Source organism: Pyxicephalus adspersus, chromosome 1 (assembly GCF_032062135.1).
Source record: "Pyxicephalus adspersus chromosome 1, UCB_Pads_2.0, whole genome shotgun sequence".
NCBI lineage: Eukaryota > Metazoa > Chordata > Amphibia > Anura > Pyxicephalidae > Pyxicephalus > Pyxicephalus adspersus.
In genome coordinates, this window is record NC_092858.1 from 31,583,575 (window position 1) to 31,601,705 (window position 18,131).

The 18,131-nt window shown below is 38.0% G+C and overlaps 1 protein-coding gene across 1 annotated transcript in view; it reads right to left on the reverse strand.

Moving 5' to 3' along the window:
• The window catches only part of DDX10 (DEAD-box helicase 10), a 123,871-nt gene that overhangs the window by 74,054 nt on the left and 31,686 nt on the right, over positions 1 to 18,131 (reverse strand). The gene's annotated exons all lie outside the window — the stretch shown is intronic.

The window sequence follows — 18,131 nt, forward strand, 5'->3', positions numbered from 1 at the left end:
CTATATACGAATCAATTAGAGCATCACATGGCCAGAAATAATCCATTCCATTGATTAGGGAAACTTCCATAGTAGCTGTGGGTTTAGGGATAGCAACTGATGAAGCTTAGACGGTGTCAAGGGAAAGTCAGGCTACAACTAACTACAAGGTCAAACAATATCAGAGAGGAGTACAAAAGACATAATAAGTCAATATATTGTATTGTGGATGATTAGGAAAGATTCACTATATTACTACAGTGATACTTCCAGACTCAAAATATATTTAGGCCAGAGACAGCTAGGTATTTTAGAAATAGGCAGCCTCTTTTAAACAGACCAATTGTCATAGCTAATTAAACTTTTTTTTTTATTGTTCTTTGACTGCTGTCTCTTCGTTGTCCTGTCATTAAAGTTAACAAATTACTCAAACCCTAAATCAATGTAAACTCTTTAGCGCTGAGTGAATACCATCATTTATTTTTATATGGATTCCACAACATGGCCAGTCATGGTGTAGCAAAGCTTTGCCTGCACAAGCTCTGAATAGCTGATTTTTGCTTTCATCAGTTACATGCAACTCCCTAAGTGGTCCCCGTGGAAAGCATGATGTGCTGAATATTGCATGATATTTACAATCATGTGCTTTGCCAGCTCACTTTGGGGCTTTAACTTTGAGAGCTTTTACATCTACTAAATGCTTTATCCCCCCACCAAGTGTTTTTTTTTCTCCTTTTTAACCATTCTGAACCTAACAACTTCTGCGTATGAATAAGAATACCTGACAAAAGGTCACGTAAAACAGTTAAACTATAAGCTTGTTATAGTAAGTGCAAGTAAGTTCTCCTTGAAGCTCTAGGCAAAATTTCATTCCATTTTTGTCCATATCAACATGATAGTATCATTCAAATGTTGAAGATATTTTGGATGAACATCCAATATGTAAATTTCCCATTCCACTACATCACTAATGTGCTCTATTAGATTGAGATGACGGTGGAGACCGTTTCAGTACAGTGAACTCATTGTCATGTTCAATAAGCAATGATTTGAGATATGTGACATGGCACTTTATCATACTGGAAGTAGCCTTTAGAAGATGGGTACATTGTTGTCATAAAGGGAAGGAGATGATCAGCAACAATACTAACGTACTCAGTTGGCCCGGGTTGGAACCAGTTGGTACAAAATGTGCCAAAAAATATTTCACACACCATTAGACCACTAACACCAGCTTGAACTGATAATGAAAGACAGGATGGATCCATGTTTTCGGTAATGCCAAATTCTGACCCAACCTTCTGAATGTTCCAGTAGAAATAAAGATCAGACCAGAAAATATTTTGACAATTTTCTCTTGTCCATTTTTAGCGACCCCATGTGAACTGTAGCCTCAGGTGCCTGTTCTGAGCTGAAAGTAGTGGCATCAGTGTGGTCTTCTCAGTATTTTCCTCAGACATTTTTTTTAAGCTAGGTGGGCACATTCTGTGGGCGGGTGGTGGCCCCTGTATTGTGACCCAATTCTTCAGTAACCAACCATAAATACACAAGTGGTTACAGAAAATGCTGGATGGTGCACCTGGCCGAGGAAACTGATCCTTCTGCTGCTGAAGCCCATCTGCTTCTAGGTTCAGCATGTGAAAAATTTCAGAGATGCTCTTCTTCATAATGCCGTTGTAACAAGTGATTGTGTTACTGTTGCCTTCCTACCAGCTTGAACCAGTCTGCCCATTCTTCATGGACCTCTGGCCTTAACAAAACATTTTCACCTAAATAACTACCACTTACTCGATATTCTCTTTTTCAGGGTATTCTTAGTGTACCCTAGAGATTGATGTGTGAAAAAATCCCAGCAGATCAGGCTGTATGATACCAACAACCATGCCATGTTCAAAGTCAACTTACTTACCTGTTCAGCAGGTCATGTTGATAATGTCTTAACGCTTAAATGCACTCAGTTGCTGCCATTTGCTTTGCTGATTAGATATTTGTGTTAAGAGCTGCATACATGTACCAAATAAATTGCTCATTGTGTATATAATATATATATCTTATATCAATGGAAAATAATTAGATGTTAAAGAAAATGCAGACTGGATCTGAGACTTCATGAAATGGCAAAAGCAAAATGATATACTCCCTATTCAACCTATGAACTGCAATAACATATTTGTGTTAGGAAAAGATCTTACTGTGTGTTAAGGTATATATTACACTGTTTTTTGTGTGGAGAAAATAGCGTGGTTCCAATTTTTACCACATTAAAATACAAATACATTGTAAATATCTAAATAGACCCTTACTTCCCTTAAGCCCCAGACGCTAAAGCAAATAAAAAAATGCAAATACGTTTTTATATTGAGTATTGAAAAAATAGATTACTGAGCTCATTTCAATTTAAGCCATTTAGCTTCATAAAATGTATGAGATAAATGTGTATATAACATTTACTGGACTTTAGCTTAGACCTGCTTTTGAAGATGTCACATCCACCATGTGGACCACATTAAAACTTGAGAAGATGGAACCGGCCCAAGGAATGAGGACAGCTTGAAGGCTCTTCTAATCTATTAGAAAGTTGGCCTTTTCAAAAAAGATTATCCAAGAGACCTTTGGAAGGGAACTATTAGAAGGCCCATAAAAATGTCCAACACGCATCATAGTTAATTATATTATGGGCTGCTGCTTGGCTTGTGCACAATAAAATAAGAGCTGGTCTGGTAGTGGAGGCCGCACATCATAGGAACAGAATAAAAACTCGAGCCTTCTCATTAGGAGTCCCCAGATTCATTTGTTGCAGTAAACTTTCCGACCTTAATTTACAATGTAAAGCGGCTGCTTTGCTTGCTTGTGTATTCATGGCTGTGTGTGGCTGGATCTGATTAAAAACCAGGAAAGCATGACTTATGCTGTATCATGAATGATTATTAGACTTATTATTTACAATATGCAGCATGGCCTACATTAACGATCATTCACAGATCGCTGCGGTGCTGCAATCAGTGCCTGCTCTGGGCAATAAGGACGTGGAGGATATTGCACTGCAAAAGCAGAAAAGAGACAGAAATGTGATTATCAAATTATTACCTTCTACAAGCACTTCCAGCATTTGACAATCCCCATTCCAATGAAACAAAAGAATGTGCTGTTCTAAAGGCTGAAAACACTAAATATACCCAGTTAACACTTTTTGTGCACGTACCCTCTCGTATATGCTATGCTTGGAACAGAGGTTTGGCTAAACACATAATATTCTGATTTTTTTTTATCTTCATATTATCTTGACTGATAAAGGACACATAAAGGACACATAAAGGACACAAATCAATGCAAATCTGTTTTTAGAAAGTCCAGGAATTCTGAAATAAGAGTGAAGGGCATCCTATAAAGCTAATATTTTAAATTCATGTGTCACCAAAGAATGTTGTTTATAACAGTCCAGGGTTTTCCCCAGCCTCTGATAGCCAGGCACACCACCCAGCACATTTCAGTAACCACCCAGCTGTTTTTGGATGGGCACTTAAGAGTTGGGTCACAATATAGGGGCTGCCACCCACCTACAATTTCTTTACACTTGGCAAAAAATCTGGGTAGAACTCTGCAGCCAATCACAAGTTTTTTTTTTTGTTTTTTACCTATTCTGAAATCTTGAAAATGTTTTGATCATAAAGGTCCCTTTACCATGACGTATGTTTAATTACAGCAATCTATATTACCTAAGCCTAATGTATCTATTGATGAAATCACTTTAAAGAATGAGCACTGTAAATAAGCCAGTGAGAAGGTATATGCTGGAGGGTCAAATCAGTTCTTGCCGGATAGTGAAGCCACATACAACCTCAAAGGAGAACAAAAGCCTGATTGCATTCTGTCAAGACAAGGAAATAAATGAACATTAGGGAGCTGGCCTCATTGATTATCTGCAAATACAGCAAATCAAGCACATGTGGTGCCCAGCTGCCCTTTACTAAATGTGCGCAGCAAATTGTATCACCTCCGGAATCTATTCCGTATGCTGCCACTTCTGATAAATGGCTGCAGACAAGGACAGCAGGAAGATGCTCCAAAGCACTGGCCCTGAGCTTTACCGGTTTAAAAACCATCCAAATACTCAGATGTGGCTGTATTCCTTAGTCTCCTATGAGACTTCTCAATTTTGGAAAATAAAACTACACCTGAGATGTGCCATGTAGCAGCTGACGATGGCTGCTTAGTTTTTTTTTTAAGTGTGTAAACCCCACATAAAAGCTGTTGGTCAAAATAAATGCAAAATTGCCACTTTCTACCAATAGACGGGAGAAGATTTAGGTAACTGTAACAGTAACATTGCGTGAAAACACAGTACCATAACTATATGCATCTCCATCATGTAATATCAAATCACAAAGAACCTTACCTCGTGATGTTCTTTGTGGGATCAAGAGGTGTGTGCCATATTGTAAATTATTAAACCAATAAAGAAATGTAGCAAATAATAGGCCCCTTATCAAACATAAATAGGTATTTTTATTAAAAGGAACAAGGTAATATATGGAAAACATGTATTATCACATGAGTTCTATCAATAAGTGCCTCGTGTCGACGGATACTTGTAATTAGCTAAGGGTTGCTGGTGAACAGTGGCTTGTATGGGGGGAACAAATCAAAAATTTGGTGCATCTGAACTACTTGGTGCATGTAATAACATATAATAAAATAAAAAAAAGCATAATTATCTCTTCTTTATTATTCTCAGCAATCAAATGCTGTGTCCTAGATCTTTTCTATGGAAAATAGGTCCAAGCCTTTCTCCGAGCCGAAGCCATTGCAGATGGGCAGCAGCATTGTTAAATATAAGGTTCAATGAAATGTCAAAGACTCCTCTTTGCTGTAGCATGAACAGCATCACTTGATACTCTATACAATTCCAGTATGCTCAGGTGTTCATGTGGATACAAGAGTCATTCCACTTCCAGTAAAAAGATTATTTACAATACGGCTCAGTCAATCTCCATCAAATGGATTAATGCTTTACGTTACTATCAGGCAGATGAGGCTCCATAGAGAAGAGAGGTTAAAATTAAAAAGGGCAACATTTCTCATACTGGTAATAAACTAATTAGGTAATCTGAACCAAGAAGTACAGATAAACTGCAACACACCCTACATTAGCTATGTCAACAGCTCTCCATGTATCTGCAGGACAGTCCTGTGCTGTTGTGTCCCTTAGCTATCGGATTAAAAATAATAATACATTTTTTATGTAACCGACTTGAAGGATTGCTTTTTCATCAACAAAAGTTGTGGATGAAGTGTACAGGACTGCACAACAGAAATTTGGTGATCCTGGAACATATATGCTAGCCATGCTGAGGTACACACTGTGGGCCTGGGCTGGGAGATCCAGCAAACTTAAAATGGATCTGGTCCGGGATTGAAAACATTTGCTATCAAATAGCAAATTACTTTTAAGAAATCAATTCCAGGTTTTCTGGATCACCCAGGTTCACTGATGAAAGCATATCTTCTCTAGCCTTGGAGAGCTTTAATAAATCAGGCCCAATGTGTTGCAAATAAACCCAGCAAGCCAGACACACAAAAAATGGCAGAACCAAGGCAAAGATGACAGCACCTCCAGCAAGCTAGGTGCATTGCGGGTACAAAACATCATTAGAAGATGCTGCAAGTCTTATGTCTTTTTCATGCAAAAACTATTTTATTAGATTGTGCGGTAAACTTGGCAGTTGCTTATAGCTTGCCTGGACTGTGTTGGGGAAATTTTTGAACAGTTTCAGGATCCAACCTGCTATGGCCATTATTAGGAGTCCCCATGTCTCTGTTGAATTATGGAGACTATAAAGCGTGGGCAGGAAGAGAAGATGGTAACCTAGCGGATTTGGCTCTGGCTATAACTAAAACATCCTTTTACAGTGAACTAGCAGTGATTCTTTATAAAATGCTCATTGTGCAGTCATTTAATAGGCTTAGCTTTGCTGCTGAGCTACTGTAATATAGTCATAGCATAGTATAAAAACCCAGTGAGAAGCTTATTAAAGATGACAATGCTGAATGTAATAAAACACAAATAAAAGTAAACTTTGTAACTACAGCAAAGCTTCTTAAACAGTGTTTGCTATTCCCCAGGTTTAACGCGCACTGACACTCTCCATGTATGTTTTCCAGGAAATGAAGGGCAATGCGAGCCAAGATATGGAATGTAAAAATAAATGCTGGGAAATGTTTTTTATTAAATATTTATGAACCAAGTCATAAATAGCAGGGAGATGGCAGAAGACAGTTTAATGGCGCAATGACACCTGCACTATAATAAAAAATATGTACCTTGACAATACATAAAGGGCAGAGGAGCTGAGCACAGCTTTCTGTGTTTAATTTCAGCATCTGTCGGAGATGTCCCCATATGACCAGATCAAGGAAGGCTACGGGAAATGAAGCTGTAGGATGGATTGTCTGTATATAACAGACAAACCCATAGTTTTATGTATTCATAGAGATATGGATGGATTTCTGTGGCTGTGTCCATGACCAATCATCCTTCTTGGAAACATTTTGCGGTCAGCACAACAGATCCCAATTGACTACATTCATGTAAAGCAGAATATGATATTTCTGTACATATTTCATTTTTTAATAGGTGGTACTCTGCGGAGGTAATATTTTGGGAATACCCATGCGATTTTTGTATTAAGGTTTTGATGTATTAAGAACTGATAACACACTCGCCATACAAATTGGCTCCACTGCCTCATAAAGCCAACATTGTAGTAGAGATTAAAAGAACTGGGTCCATGGTTCATCCAATTACCAAGTTTTTGTGTGATGTTTTATTATTTTTCTTTATTTATTCTATATATTTTTCCTGTGCCATTCCACTTACACATAACTTTATTACTTGGGTTGGTTCCCCAAAAAATAGATTCATATGGATTCAATCTGAATATCCTCTAAAAAAAAACGATTAAAGTATTTTGTGTTGGTTATAATGGGTAATACTTGCTCCTGAATGATCCTATGTGCATTATCTCTGTTCACCAGTAGATGACACTGTGTCCACGTGTAAAGCATGTAACAAACTCATGTTTCCAATCGTTCTGGAGCTCTCATGTAAACCCACCCCCAAACATTTCTATTAGCCCAATAATATGATAGGCAGCCTCACAGGCCAATAGAAACTAAAGCTTTCAGTGCTAAGGCTTTGCCTTTAAAAAGAATCTAAGATTTAGCCCTGACAGTTGTGAGATTTTTCTACAAGTAGCTGCAGCTCTTCTAGGTTCTTAAACTTCATTCCTGCAGCAAATTTCCCATCTTTGCCTGGCAGTATATTCCAGCCAGCAAGATAAAGGAAGACAGACTTTGTTTTCCTGTCAATAATGGTTATATAGGCGTGCACACACTATTAATAACCCTGCCAAATGAATGGCCTGCAGCATCTAACAGCCAGGTTAATAAACAGGCCGATCAGTGATTCCACATTTACACGCTGCAAAGTGAATAAAAGTCCTCCATTTCATCATTCAACTATTCCAGGAATGATACTAAACCTTGATAATTTATGGCTGCCCCATCACATAGATCTGCCTGTACAGCTCACTTTTTTTTTTACTTTTGCTCCTTTTTTTTTTTTTCAATCGCCTTGTTAAAACAGGAATTGCCGAGAGGAGATTAATGAGGCAGCTACATAGAATTACCAAGTAAACAGTTACCTGGAAAAGGAAGTAATATTTTACCATCATGCTTAAGATATTAGAGAACAAATACTATGCAAATCCCATTCGCCTGCAACTGAAGAGGAAGCAGGAAAATGGGACGTAATTAGGCAGAATATGAATCCAGGGCCTGGAATCTCTGCTTCAGTTTTAGAAATGTCAGTTCAAATGAATTATGCAAGAAACAAACACTTCCTCCTCAGCTACACTGGAAGGTGCAGAACGCCTCATTCAGAATATGAATTTTGCAGCACTGAATGCTGATTAATAACTGCAAGTGCCATCGTCTATTTCTCTGTACAGCACATTCCCACAGCGGCTTCTATACAGATAATGCTATTCAGGGAGAGTACGCACTGTCAGGAGGGGACAGCAGACTTCTGGAGTAACCTGCTCACACACACAGCAGTCGTGTTACATAAAGAACTAGGAAGGAGAATGAGACTTGTCGGAACACTTCTGAATAGATTATATTAAAGTCATATTTTCAGTTTAGAAAAAAAAAAAAAAAAACTTTAGGCAAGTTAAATATGCTGCTGAAATGCAAACAGGAGAACACTTCTGACTTCTGACTGCTGAAGGATGTGTAATCTGTTGCTGGTTTTGTTATCCTGTTACCCCAGGCCAATCAACACTATCAGATCATTGACCTCCACAGCACCAGAGCAGATTGGTAGTTTACAACATAGCATCATCCTGCTGATTGAATATTAAAAGAACAGCAGCACAGTAAGGTTTTTTTTTACATGCATACATATGAACACGTGATGTATGTTGTCATGTGCAGAACCATGCACGATCACTGAACAACCGTACACACAATGGATAGAGAACGATCGTCGCCCAATCAGATCCACCGGGACGGTCGTTCGTTTCCAGCGACAATCCTCGTTCATCGGCGTCATTGTGTACTTTTTTGTTAACCATTATCGGTTGAACGGTCGTTCATATCTAACGATAATTATTGCACATGTGTATGCAGCTTAACACAAAGCATGATAATGCAATGCCCTGCAGCAGGAAAATGTGAATGGATCCTAAGCAGTCATCATTGTGATTTACCGCATTCTCCTTCTCCCTCTGGAATGTTCATTGCCAGAGTATGTGCACTGCAACAGAGGCTGTTTGGCTCCCTTTGTTCACCCCTACTTCTATATTATTCTGAATTATGCAGGTCAAAGGATAACAGGAGCCTAATAAAAAAAAAAAAACTTGCTTTACTAGGTGACCAAACACTTCTAATCTTTGTAGCACTGTTTATCAAGAAATGAGTATTATTATTTGTGTTACAAATGTAACAAACCAAGTGTCTAGAACCTCAATAACTCCAGAAACACATACCCTGTTTCCCCTATAAAAAAAAAAAAAAACCCTAGTAAAAGCATCAACAATTCAACTACAACAAATAAAAATATAGAACACAAAATGTTGCCTTGGACCATTACTACCCATCTGCTAAAAGAGCATATTGCCAATAAAAAGTCCATTGGTATCTCACTAGGAGCTTCTACTGATGCCAACAGCGAATGTTCAAAGGCAAAAAAATATCCTAAAAAGCAAACAGCCATTTTATTTCCTATCAAATATTAGGACGGCTAACAGAATAATGGAGCCTAGACTGATAACGCCTTAAAGCCATTCTGTACTTTTGCATTTTCCAGAACCACATTTTTGCCTTTTTCTTACCCACCATTCCACATAACCACTAAGAAGGAAAATATAAACTCCAAGTCAGTCAAGTTGTACCTTAAGCAAGGTTTCCATGTGCTTCCATATGGGAGGCAAGAGCAATCATATGCTCCTCCAAAGCCAGAAGTAGTTGGTATAGAGTGGAAAGGCAGCAAAGAAAGATGAGCCTTTGCTACTGGAGAAGAGGCATCAAAGTAAACCTGCAAGAGATAGGCTCAAGATTCTTTAGAGTAGCATATGAATGCTCCAGGGATTGGAAAAGTAAAGACTGACATGAGGGCAAGTGATGAAATGGAAACATTCTAGCATGGTGGAACCATGAAAAGATGTGAACAGTTAAATGCAAATACTCTGACCTGAGTACACATTACAAACTGGCAACACAGAAGGTACAAGTGAGTGCTAATAAAAGGCTATGGTGGTATATCAAGGGAATACTTATGTTATACAGAATTATTCAATATTCCCTGCTCATTTTTCAACACAACATGCTCCAATGCACTTAAGAAAGCATAGTACTTCTTTCCAAACTTCTAAATATATAATAAAATGAATCTGCTTTTTCTCGGGCTGTCTATGTTTAAACAAAGACTCCGCTATCCCTTTATATTTAAATGTCTACTATCTGATTAAGGCTTTGCTATCTCCCATTTCAGGCTATCTACAGTCAGTTCTCCTCATCTGTAAATATCTAAATTCTAACAGAGGCTCCGTCAACCCCTCATCTCCAACTGTCTTCATTTCAACAAAGGCTCCAATGTCTCCTACTCTGCCACCTTCCACATTCTAACAAAGGCTTCATCATCCCCTCATCGTAACATTTACAAAGAAATGACATACTTCTAAAAAGCTATAGGTTACTGAGGGAGCTTTAAATTGGCTCTATTATTATTTTAGCACAATACCACAAGATAACATAGCTCCTTTTTTGCATTCTATAAAGTCAGTTATTGCAACACTCGAGCTTCTGTCTTTAAAAGGTTTTCAGCATTTATGTTATTGTGTATCTGAACATAGAAAAAAAATACCCCAGCTAGAGCTCTATAAAGTGAAACGTGGACCAAACAATCCTATAAAGTAGAGTTTCTAGAATAAGTGAAAATTATTTGCAGTTTGCCCAAAATACCTAAAAGCATTCCTGTCGCTACCAAAGACGGTATCTTCTTTTCTGACCTGTGGCACTATGTACCATCCCTGTTATATAACATTATATGACAACCCTTCACCAAACACCATTATCTTTTACATCAAACATCAATTGTACTCAGGCAAATATATGATTATCTTCATTATTTTCCTGAATTTCTTTTTCATATATATTTTTCAAAAGGCTTTTAGGCGCCTTTAGACATTGCCTACCTTAAAGTTAGAGTGGGCATTTTAGAAACTTTACTGCACGTTTGCATGGAAACATTCCCGACATGTAACAACAAGAAAACAATGTTTGCAGAAATCTGTTATTTATTATTAAAGTGAATCTTTTAGTTTAAAGCTGGGGCACCCCTGCCACAGATAGTCGCCTTTGTCCACCGATGCACCTCTCTGGTAACTGCTGGAGACCTCAGATGTACCTGGTATGCCAGGTATGGAGGAGCATGTGTCTTTACTTTCAGAGGACATTGCTCAAGTCTGAGCAGATAATTACCAGTCCCAACTGACAAAGTGGAGAGCATTAAACCCCATCTAAGTTCTGACACAGACTGACGAGGAGATGACACTAGATTTTGACCCACAGTTCCTACAAATAAGTGGAGGGAATGATCATAGGGATGACCTAATATGAGAGTTTATAAAAGCTTTTCTTGAACTCTAGAAAAGTGACTGAGATAATCTCATAAGTATGTGGCAGGCAGGAGGAAAATCAATCTCTTCAATCCCATTGGACTGTAACATTGCCATTTTATAGCAAGTTACAAGATAAAATAATGTATTATGCCTAAATCTGAACAAAGCCAAAAACTGCACATAAACCAGTAACCTTGAGAAGCAGAATTTGGACACTGAATGATGTCTAAACAAAGATTGCTCTGTTCCTGAAGGAAAAACAATGATCTTGGAGAATAAAGACTGTTGATGATATACTTTCACAATACTTATTAAGAATGCATCCAAAGAGGAACTGAGCTCTTGAATTTGTGTCTAAAAAGACACCTTATGGGGGCAAAGCTTGTTTTTTTTTTCTTACCTCTAGCAAAGGAGAATATTATCAAGCACAATACTGACATCACTAAATCTTACTCCAAATCTCCTATGACTAGCAGGTAGAGATAAACGTGAGCAAGTGTGCACAGGAGTGCCGGGGAACACTTACTAACCACCTAGTGTGCTTTATGTCCAATGAACACTTCTTCATGGACCCTATATTATATTGTCCTATACCAAAGCAAATCCATGCTTTAATCCTAAACCCAGATGCCGAGTCTACTTTAAATACCTTCTGATCTGAAACTAGCCGCATCACATGGTCTAAATATAATTTATTAAAAACAATAAAGATTGGTGATGCACTAAAAAGCAAAGTTAGGATGAAAGTCCTGGAGTCAGCAGTAAAAAGAATCAGTTCTGGCCTAAAAAGGTATCTGTATGCTTCACAATCTAAATTACATCCACTTCAAGATGTCCAGTCAATTACCTGGCACTCCGCTACAACTATTCCCACCTCTATGCAATCTGACACCATTACAGGTACCTGACCCCCGAGAAAGCTCATAAAGCAGGAATAATGCCCTTCATGACCAGGATGTTCACATCCGGTAATAACAGCATTTATCTGAAAATGTGCCGGTACACTGCCACAAAAACTAATCACAGGCTCTGACATAGCGCTCAAGTGAACCTGTGTTTTAATAACTTCCACAAGTTCCACATTTTCTCAATTAGCTCTCAGCAATGCGTTATTGCCTTTCTGGTGGATAAGAGCAGCACAATGGCTTTAATTTATCTAAAGAGTGATACCCTCATAAAGTAATTCCGGAGTTCAGCATTGTCTCCAAAACAGGTATCTCATCAATGTATGGAGATGACACAACTTCGAATGCTCAAAAAAGGACAGGTAGGAGCTGACCAAGCAAACTCTCTCATTTAGGAAAAAGAAAAAAAAGGTTTAAAAAGTAAATATATTGCATTCAGAAAATATATACAGTTATCATTCTCAAATTTAGGTGAAGGTGTTTAACATTTGTACTTGCTGTTTCATACTCCATGTCATTTCAGGTAGCATTTTTTAAATTATGCTGGACCTTACCCATAGGCTGTACATATAATGAAAAATTTATACTATCCCTACCTATGTGTATTTCCAAACTATACGCAGAAAGTTTTTAAAAAGCTTAAAGCTGAACTCAAGGCAGACTAATAAAAAACGATACAGGATTTACTGGTTTACCTGCCCAAAGATTTACCATGACCATCATGTTATATTAGTCTCCACCAAGGGGATTCAACAAGAATACATGGATATATATCGTCTACTTAAAACACCAGTTTTGGTGACAACTAGCAGACATCTTAAAAACAACTTTGCCTTTATTCATTCCCTAAACCTTTTGGATTTTGATGAACTTTATTGCTATGGCTCAATAGACGCAACATTTTTAATTTCCTGATTCAATCCTACTCAGCTAATTTATTCTAAAAAAAAAAAAGAATATAAAAAATTACATGGTATTCTACATTTTAAGTTTAGAGGAATGTTCGAAATGTTCTAATAGATCTGTGAATACATACTATAAATAAAGAATACTGATTATTGATAATAGCATTAACCTATTCACGTTAGACCAAAACATATACATTGACACTACCTTTAAAAAAAGGTTAAGCAATTTAGAATTAGCAGGGCACATTTTATAGGAACCCCTGGCTATTACTTCTGACACACAGTGGATGAGTTTAATGTGACATTTATTTGTACTTACAATCTCCCGAAATGCATGTGTGAGTCACAAACCAATCAATTTAATTACAGGACGGACTTTTCCACTTTCCACCCAGGGGGAGGTAATAAGCTTGCTTCTTCCTACGACTCCTGTGTTGCAGTAGCAGTGCATTACAGGAAAGGAACTGTCTAATCAGCTATTAGCCGGACCCAAATTTATAATCAATAGTAAGTGGTTCAATGAAGCTAATGTATTAGCCATGAGTGAAGCAAAAGGAGACATCCATAGGAAAGCAGCAAGGGCTGCACATCTGTGCCATCGGGAATTGCAGTTTTTAGGCTTAGGATGTGAGCAGAAAAACAAGCAAGTGGAATGGGAGAGGTGAGGAGGAAAATACCAAGTGACAGTAGTTTAAAATGTTATTTTTGTGTGAGTGTGTGAACACAGTTTATATGACTGACTTAAATGAACATCTGTTCAAATGGTAATAAACAGGCAGCAATGACTTTGCATTATGAAATATCTAAATGTAATTGTGTGTTGTTTCTAACAGGTTCTTAACTTGCAAACAGTTATACGTAAACCCCTCAGTCCTTGTAAAAAAAAAAAACAAAGAAAAAAAAAAACACCCCTGCACTATAGAAACTTGATGGAGATACAGCAAAGAACAGGGTACTATTCTAGATACATCTTCATTTTGGTCAGCAACAAGCTCACTGATATATCTGTACACACAAATATAAACTGAACTGGATATGCTACCCACAAAAAATACCATGTCACCCGTTAAACACAATAAAAGCTTGTATTTCAAACTTATAAAAACAAATCAAAACTCTCTTTCCCCAACTTTAAACTAAGGACTCATTTGTTCAATAGTAGAAAAAATCAGACATATTTATGTGCACGTGGTTTTACTGGATACACTAGATACGGAGCTAATATTCTGACAATTACAGAGCAAGCAATTCTGTACTCCGTGGATATCCTCAGCTTTTAGAGCTGAAGGAGTTCTGGGCCTAAACAGAGGAATGTACCCCTCATCTCTCTCCACTTCTCTTGCATATTTCACCCTGTACACTTTTCTTTCCCAAACCGGTTGCTCTCCCATACTCCCACTTTAACACCAACCCAAACATTCCATACCCCATCCTAAAAATTACTCAAGTAATCCTACTAAATATTACTACTACATCGAGAAGACCCATGCCTCACCACACTTTTATCATCTCCCGCCCTTATTCCGAACATGCATCTGTTTTTCTCTACTAATTGCAGAATAATCTAAGTAGAGAAAAATCTCAGTATTTAAGTAACAATTAAAAATGCCTTACGGACGCCCTAACCCTTCCTTGCTCATCATATACTTTCAGAAGCAAGGTGCTTCCTAGCAAGTCCAATGCCCTGGAGAAGGATTCAATCCACTATGCTGTTGGATTGAATCAATTACCAGATATATAAGGTCTGGGTGTATATGGCTTTTTAAAGGTTGTTTTAAACAGGTCTTGGAAGTAAAATTGTACATCTGCATTCAATCACATTTTCTTTCCCATTCCAGAATGTTAGAAGAAATTGAATTTATATTGCATGTTTTTCAATTCCGGCACACCTGAACATTCTCCTGAAGAAAGCATCCACCTTTCCATAATGTACCAGAGCCAGGTTATTTAAGGTAATGCTCTGCCTGTTTAACTTTTCAAATGTGGAGTTTTAGAGGCATCTAAAGCATCAATCAAACATAAAACAACCTTAATCTGGGTCCCCATGTACTACTTAGTGAAGAGGAATTAACCTTTAACAGCTAACTCACTGAAGCTCAAATATTCAGCTCAGTAAAGTACAATGAATGCTACTTACCGTGCAATGAATATGCATGAACATATTAACAGCACATTCATTCTACATGGAGGTCACAATCTATTGATAATTTTATAACTACAGCAGGTCATGTCCTTTCTACAGAACTGTGCTGGTTTCAAAAGCCATGACGAGTACTGTTGTGTGCGAGAAGAATCAAAAGCTGTTATAATTACTTTGCTTGACATATGACATGCCTAAATCCTTCAGTCCAGCCTATTCAGCAAGAAGCAGTAAGTCAATTCTTCAAAGGTAAATAATCAAATTAGCAGAATGTTGAACAGCAAAACAAGAACATTTGACAATAGTACATACACTGATAAAACAGGAACATATTGGTCAACATAAATGAAATGCCATATGGTAGAATAGGGGTTCTTATGGTCTTTTATTTATAACCACAAGGGACAAACTAAACAGACACAGAGAGTGGAGAACACCCAGAACATGTAAGAAACATATTATTCCCTACAAGTTCCTACTCTGATGGCTCTTACACTATATGATGTTGTGGCAGCTCTAAAGACAAGATTTGGCTAGTTTGATGGGGTAGAACACAAAGCCTTGACCTCAACCCTAATGATTATCTTTGGGATAAACTAGAACACCAAGCCAGGGCTTATCATCCAATACTTGACCTTACAAATGCTCTTCTGGCTGAATGGTGAAAAAAAAACTCCACAATCTTGCCTGTTTTAGCTGTAAAGTGAGGAGGGCACCCCATCTTAATGCCCATTGTTTTGGATGTGATGACCTCATTTAAGGTGTCTGATTTTTTTTTTTTTGGGCTATACAGTGTACGTCCAGGCCTTATAATCATATCATGTGCTCTCTATTTTTGGTCATATTTTATTTTTTCTGCCCCCAAACATTTAAGGAAAAAGCCTGTGCCAACTGGGCACATGACAACAATATAGGGAGCTGTAATTAGCACATCATGCTGATGAAGTTATTGGGATAGCATTAACTGCTTGAGATTTAAACCTCTAAACTTAATTAAACTTCTTTAGTTACCAAATCACATATTTTAGTTCTATGATGTGTGCATTTCATTTTAAACATCTTGCTCCTTTTTTATCTATTATTTTTATTATTACACAGTATTTATATAGCGCCATCATATTACGCAGCACTGTACAAAGTCGATAGTCGTGTCACTAACTGTCCCTCAAAGGAGCTCACAATCTAATGTCCCTACCATAGTCATATGTCAATAATGCGGTCTAAGGTCAGTTTTAAGGGGAAGCCAATTAACCTCACCGCAGTTTTTTTGGAATTTGGGAGGAAACTGGAGTACCCAGAGGAAACCCACACAGACACAAAGAGAACCTGCAAACTCCATGCCGATAATGTCCTGGGCGAGATTCTAACCTGGGACCTAGCGCTGCCAAGGCTATATAAATAAATATGCAAGAAAACCCCTTATCATATAAGCACATCATGTTTTCCAGAATTCTTTATATTGCCAGCCTACTGCCATGACGCCTGGTGTCTTTATATCATCAGAATTTAGAAAATAAAAAAAAATCTTTTTTCTCCATATAAACAAGAATGTTAAATCATAAAGAGAACAAAGAATGGACATTTGTAATATTGTGAAATTCCTCACCTTAGTCCACAGTAATGCAAGCCCCCTACTTTGCAAGGATTATCGGATTTCTGATTACAGACTTGCAATTCCTCAATGTAAAAAAAGGTGTCAGGCTGTGGGGTTATGCCCTTCCTGAGATCGGCCTTGATAACACTCCATCAAGAACAGTCAAATAACAAAGGTGTCGTTGGGATCTGTTAGGGGAATTATACAACTTAACGTATTTACTGCTGCTTTACTGGATGACTCTTTAGCTGAAATAGTTACTGTCTGATATAACAAACTGAACTGTCAGAAGAATAAAGAGATGGTAAAATCACTGATCTCTGACATATTGCAGTGCCTTGGAATTGGTACTTCTCATGTTTCCAGTCTGGTAGGTTCCTATAAAGCAGAAGTAATCTCCCCTCCTCCTGATTCCGCTATGGTGCCAACAACACATTGTCGGACCAATTTTGGGTTCAGGATGTTGAGCCACCTTGATAGGGCAGGGTAGCATGGGTAAAAGCTCCCTTTGGGTGCATATGCATTGAAAATGGATGGATAAGTACACTGCTACATAAAATATTAAGCAGAGGGTGAAAGGAGAGAAGCAGTAGTTTTGCCAACACAAAGTGTGATCACACACCCCGCCATGGAGAGGACTAAGACATGCAAAGTAGTGGGGTAACTGTGCCAGAAGTCCTTTTATTATCACATTGCATGGAAGCTACGTCGTTCTGGCCTGGCCAATGAAGAGGGCTGAAGATTGACTCTGGAATTGAAGATTACAGTGTCCGTGATAAAGCAAGGTCAGGACAGGTGAGTGTAATTAAAAAATTGTGACCTGGCAGATAAGTTTAATTTATTGCAGGAACATCGCCTGTCGTTTCTCTAATAATGGACTTGCCTAGTCGGAATTATTTATTTGGAAAGTTTAGTTCTATTTCTACTTCTAATAGACAGTATGCTTATAGATCAAGAATTATTTAAGAAGAGGTTACGCGTGCTGGGTACTTTTTAATGCCAAGTAATCCAGTAAGCATGCTCCAAATCAGTAAGTAGGGCAGACACATATAATCCCTATTATAAAGAGAGCAGAATTTACATAGCAGAACCTCTCTCAGGTCCCTCTGGTAGTGAGAAGGAGAAGTTAAGCACATTGAAATACAAGAATAGGTTCAGGAAAAAGCAACTCTTCCTTGATGTCCTTGTAGTGTAATTGCCGCCATAATTGGATGCACTGTTAATTGCATTTACATTTGCTGCCGTCTTGGGAACTATGCAGCTTACGCAGATGCAGCCCCTCATTCACGGCAGTAACTCAACACAAAAAGGCTGAAGGGAGAGGGACTGCTACGAGGGAGATAAACTCACAAAGGTTGTACAGAATTGTGCCCAAGAGGCTCCTGGCATGAATGCGATGAATACAAAAAAGATAAGTTCTTCCCT